We start from the raw sequence: 6,577 nt of genomic DNA on the forward strand, positions 1-6,577 counted from the left end.
AGCGCCAAGTGTTTTTACATAGAAATTATTTTATTAAGATTTAATTTTTTCATTTTGTATTGTAAGTACATACATGTCACTTGGGTTGTAAATTAATCATTTTATGAGAGTATAATTTGACGCCAATTTGACAACAAATATTTTATACAAACGATATACAAACGATTTACACATCACTTAGGTTGAATAAAATAATTTTTATTTAATTTGACGCCATTTACTGATATCTTTTATACAAGTACCAGTAATTGAATAATAAGACGCCGTACAAAATTTTTATATAACTTGGAGCCATTTACTGTTATCAAGTCATTTATACAGGTAATAGTAATATACATATCACTGAAGTAAAGTTAGTTAACATCAAAGTACAAAGTGGAATACTATTCAGGTTTTATTTTTTTTTTTAATTATGTTTAAGTTGGATGCATGTTTTTTTTCAAGGTGCGTTTACACTGACGCCCTTTTTTTCCTTTTTTCTTAAAAAGTCAATTTTGTAACGATATCACGCTTTTGTAGTGTATAAAATACCTCGGATTAACGCCTGTTCGGAGAGAATGTTTTACTCGAGAAGAATTGCTCTATCGCATATTATCCCATTGTCGTGTTTTTTTTTACTGGGCTCATAACAGAAATTGTGTAACGGAAAGATATATTATAGATGAAGGAAGCAATGTAGATGGATCTGGCCTTTCATCTTTCTACTAAAAGTTATAATTTGTCACGCACTCGGCGAGTTCGAGATTCGCGCGAGCGCGGATCAAAAACGAAAAGGGGAAATCGTAGGCGATTTCGGAAGGGAAGGTGTTAGCCCTCTTATTTATGTCCTTCCGGCGATCGACAAGGAGTCGCGACGCGAAAGTTGGGCGCCAGACGTGCTCGGTGGCAACGTCACTCACGAAACTCCAAGCTAGCGCAATACAGCGAAAAATGCACTGGTACTCGACGATACGCGAAATCTAAAAACGAATGCTCCTCCCGAGGTCGATCGCGTGAGGGCCGGCCGGCTCTACCTAACGGCAGAGGGGCAGGGTGGAGACTAAGGGCGAGTTATATTATTTACGACGGGATGATGGTGAGCGGGCGAAAGAACTCAGACTCCAGAATTAAAATAATACTGCCGTTTAATGAACGCGTGGCAAGGCGATAAGAAACAGCCGGAAACAATATAACAGATAGATAATAACAAAAAGAAAATAAAGAAAAGAACAGACTTGGCGATATGTGACAGAAAATAATCTAGCAAATTATCGAAAGAAATAAGTTCCGGTGTCGCAGAAGGCAACGCAGTAACAGAAATAGGTTTCGATCCAATAGCTCGTTCACAGAGGAATACGCAGATCCATGCACCGGTGTGGTTAACGGGCGCACGCGCACGCCCGGAACGGTAACCGGAAATAGTGCGACGCGCAACTTAATCTAAACTCCGTCTAAGCTAAATTACATAAAATCGGACCGGTAGACGAAAACGCGAGCGGAACAATACGGCACTTGAATACGGTAGAAGAATCTATTTCGGTACACGGGTACCGATACCAGTCAAGAACAACGCGACGAGTAGCCTCAGTAATAGGCTCGCAAGACGGATAAACGTACGGAAACGAAAGAAAAACGAACAATGAATTACTTGCGCCAATGCGCAACGAAATCACACGCACAGTGGAGATACGCAAAGACGCTAGGTACTCGCGGACTCGAGAACACACGCACTTATACTAAGACTCGCGTACTGGTGCACGAGGGTTTTGCGGCACACTCGCGAAGACGATTTCCGGGCGGCTCGATACGCGACACGCGGCACTTTCGGTAGCCCACGGCAAAAGCCCGCAGGAATCCTCGCACTTGAGAACGGACGCCGACACCAAACGCTACGGAATACGCGTCGCCGACAGGGCGCACGCGATGAGACTTGAACACAAAAATGGCGTTTCCATCCGCAGAGTGCGATTGAAATCCTTGACTTGCCCGTGGCTTTACAGCGCTTGGAAACAGAGGGTCATCTCACCGGCATGGTCCTCCGCTCGACGTTCTCAGGGAAAAAGGCTCCGGGCCGGCAGCCTCTCCTCTCGCTCGCTTCTCGCTCGCTCCTCGGATCAACCGCACGCCTTGATCGCTCGCACGCAAAAGCCACGTAGATCGCGTTCGATACGCGATTGATGGTTACATCCCCAGCCCGGGGGTGCGTCCTCGCGAGGCCGCCCTATTTCCTGGATGTGACGGCGTGGCATCTGGTGGGCGCGTCCTTCGCCCTTAGATCCGGGACGATTTGGCCATCTCGTCCCGGCAGCTCTCGGCGATGGCCCCGGGCCCTGGGGAAAATCACCGGCCGTATTGCCCTTCGCGGGTCTCAGATTCTGCGTCAGCCTTCCTTGCCGCGCCCCTGACGGCTTTCGTAAATCATGGCATGTGGTCACGCGCTCGGCGTGTGCGCGCTCCGTCACCTGATCGCCGCGTGCCCGGTGCGTGCCCCTTTGGCTTCTGCGCCGGGTCGCCTGTACTCCAAGTCCTCTCCTCTGTCTGTGGCCTTGAATCCTTGCCGTCGATGCTTCTTACGTTCGGTGAGGCGCCGTATTACATACAAGACGTTCAACATAATTAACAAAAAATACGCGAGTTAATTTCGGGCCTTCCGAAGATCTCGGTCTCGCTCACGATAACGCGGCTGCCGGCTCGGCAAAAAGGGCGCGAACCCGCGCCTTGTGACGGCGGCGGGACGCTGCTCCGCTGCAGCGGGCTGCAACGTCACAAATTATAGTGTAACACATAAAAATAATATAAAATAATAATTCTTTTGGATAATAATACCTTATCTGTAATATGGATTCGCCTAATAGATGGTTTATATCTGTTATGAGCCCAATAAAAAAATCATAAAAATAGGATACGCAATAGACAAATTCTCCTTGAGTGAATTATGAATGATATACTTCGGATTAATACCTGTTTACAGAAGATCTTTTACTCGAGAAGAATTGCCCCGTTGCATGTTATCCTATTTTCGTAATTTTTTTACTAAGCTCATGATAGAGATTATGTAATATACCTCTATCACATGAAAAGATATAAGAAAAGAGACAATGTACATGGATCTGGCCTTTCATTTTTCTATTAAAATAAATAATCAGTTATAACTGTTTTATATTATGTATAATTTATATATTATGTAATATATAAATGTCTACTTAAATAAATGATTAGTTTTAACAATATAAATAAATATATAGTTAATTATATTATAATTAACTATGTATTTATTATATAGTTAATTATATTATAATTAACTATACATTTTATTATAATTATATAAATTATATTGTAATTAACAATAATATAATATAAATATAATGCAATATATAAAAAATGTCTTTTAACATACTTTATCTGTATCTGTAATCTTCGTCCAACAGATGGTTTACAATTCTGTTATGGTAGTAAATAAAAAAATCATAAGAATAGGATATGCAACGGGGTAATTCTTCTCGAGTAAAAGATCCTCCGTAAACATTAATCCGAGATATATATACATCGAGAAAAAGACACACGGTAACAATAATCTCACTTATCACTGAAAAAAATATATGCGTTCAGCAGAGAGAACAGATTAGTGAGTGCTCAATGATTCTTTAATATGATTGATTCTTGCTTTTATTTAGATTTTCTGGATTTAAGAGCAGAAACCAATCGTAATAAAAATATCATTAAACACACACTGATCTGTTTTATCTGTTATCATCATATCAATTGAATAATATAGGTATGTATACATCAATCGAAACGTGCGTAGCTGCAAGGTTAGAAATCCTAGCGCTCTAGCGCCTCTTGCGTCAAAAATTGTAAAAGGACATTTCATCAACTCCGCAACTGGGCGACGACAACTCCGACGACAACTCCGCAACTCCGACGACGACGACGATGACAATAATAATAATGTTTCTTAATCTTAAATTCCCAACATTTCGGACTTTGCATTGCAATATTTCCACTCGTAAGGCACATAAAAAGAAATAAAAACACTTTCATTACACAAAACAAACCTAAGGTGTCGATTAAGCCTACTTGGAACTTAATCGGTTCGACCGTTATTGAGATCTCATAATCTCGGATGCTCGCAACGTGACAGCTCGCGTGAAGAGCATGGCTTGACATATACATTTTATAGACATACATATATTTTATTTATATTTTATTTATATTGTAATTGCTTTAACGAGCGGAAAGCAAGACTCGTCGTTACCCGTCGCTATAGTCAGGGCGAAAAATAGTCGCGATTCTAATACCTCATAATTACACGGCAATCGAAAACGCAAAGTTAGGCGCCAGGCACAAGCGGGCGTGCCACCCTTCGAAATAACTACACCGAATTACAATCCCTGACATACGTAGGATGTTCGTTACGAAACAACACGGGAAAGATAAGACGCTCGAAACTCTAACTGTCGCGATCGGTGGACGATTCCGATGACTGGTAACTCACAATCAGCCCCGAAATTTGGCAGAGGGGCGGTTTGTAGGAGCGCAAAGGAATGCGGGAGAGGAAGGGCGTTATTGAAAGCACACGAATTTAATAACAAATAACAAGCATAATTGCGTGCACTGTAGCTTACAAGCGTTTTAGCTAGTCGCGTATGATGTGGCGATAACCGTTAATATTCTCGTCAGCTTCTTGAACTGACCGGTGTACAAGTTTTTCGTTATAAATTCTACTTCGATTCGCGAAATACAATGTCGCGGCACGCGCGAAGTACGCCACGCATGGTGTAATGGCCGATCACACGCCACGTGGTGTCGTGATATTCTCGAAACTCTGCCGAAAGCTCGGCACGCTACGAATCGCACCGATTCTTAAAATGAACACGAAACAACACTTAAATAACATACAGATGACCCGGCTGTGGCAAGGCGAGTGCAAATACTTTACTTCGCGTAATTTTATGCCGGACGGACGGCGCGGCACACTGACTCTACTCGCGGACATACAATTACACGGACGACGAAACTTTAACAGCGCAATCCGCCCGACAATGAAATCGGCGCGACAATATAATTTTGCAACATTTGTCTTACCAAGAACGGCAGCTAAGATCTCGAATTCTCGTCCAGGCACTCGGCAGCTAAACGGGATCCTGCGTCCTTCCTTGGTAACGACTACAGCACAAGTGTCGTTCGACAGTCCTTCCGGCAGCACGCAGATCGCGAGGTGTCACGGGATCGACTGATAATGTGCCAATTAGTCCTTGCCCTGCGAGCGCGACGCCCGCGAATCATAGCGTCGCACGTGATCGGATCGCCCGCAATCGGCGGCGCGAGCTTCAAATTTAGCCCGATTTTTCCGGGCCTCGGGCCCGCGACTTTCTCGGCTATTCCACCGCCGGGTGCTTGTCCGCCTTGCTCTCGTATGTTTCGCCGTCGGCAACCGGGTCCTCTGCAACCGTGAGAGTTGCTCCAACGTAATGTGCTTTCCTCACGGTTTTCTTCCACGTATGGCGGTTGCGTCCGGTCCGCGATTCCTGTCTTTCCTTACGGATTGCTGAAAAGAATCGACAGCAGTAAAGGGCTCGCAATAGAGGGCACCAAGACTAATATCTCTCGTAGAGATTATAGCTGACCTGCGTGGTCCGTGCTTTCCACGACGAACCAATCGTTTTGATGCCGGTGTCCTCCCTCTTGCCGATTGGTGGAGACGACGAGGTTTTACACGCGCAAATTTGGCTATGCCGCCGATCTCTACCTACTGTCACGCTCGTGCGAAAGGAAGAAAGTAAAGCGCGCAAAAATATACTAGAAAAACGCACACGCGCAGATATGCTCACCTCCCTAAATCGGAGAGGACGCAGGATCCGAAACCGCGCTTCTTCGATCGGGCATTATGATCCTTGTGACGGACGAAAAACGTCACGTCACAATATTTATATTAGTTTAAACATTTGACACCAAGCCACTACCGTGTCTCCTGATTAAATCTTCTAAGAAATTACAAAAACCAATAAATTGCTGCAGTTGAGTTTTATTTGCGGGCATGAAAAAATTCTGAATTACCTTAATTTTATCAAGATCGGGACGTATCCCTTCTCGTGACAAAATAACGCCTAGAAACGGGGTTTCAACAGCAAAATCTTGCCTTCTCAAGATTTAGTTTAAAATTGTATTTGTTTAATGTTTGTAACAATATATTTACATGTTGTAAATGTTCTTCGAAAGTTTTATGATTAAAATATCGTCTATGTATACAGTTATGAATAAATCAAACGCATTAATTACTTCTTTTCTGATCGCTCGTATGAATGCGCTACCAACCATTTTAAGGCCAAAAGAAACTCTACAGAACTGATATGCCGAACCGTTATGCATAAAAGCAGTAAATTTCCTCGATTTCGCTTCTAACGGAATTTGTCAATATCCATTTTAAATCAAGAGAAGTTATATACTGTACTCTACTGCTCGGAAAACCCGGGTACCCGCCCGCCCGCCCGTCATTCGTTGCACACGGGTGAGAACCGATTCCTCGGGTACCCGTATCAGGCGGGTACTCGTATCACGCGGGTACCCGTACCACGCGGGTACCCGTATCACGCGAGTA

This window comes from Wasmannia auropunctata, unplaced genomic scaffold (assembly GCF_000956235.1).
Source record: "Wasmannia auropunctata unplaced genomic scaffold, wasmannia.A_1.0 LD336111.1, whole genome shotgun sequence".
Classification (NCBI taxonomy): domain Eukaryota; kingdom Metazoa; phylum Arthropoda; class Insecta; order Hymenoptera; family Formicidae; genus Wasmannia; species Wasmannia auropunctata.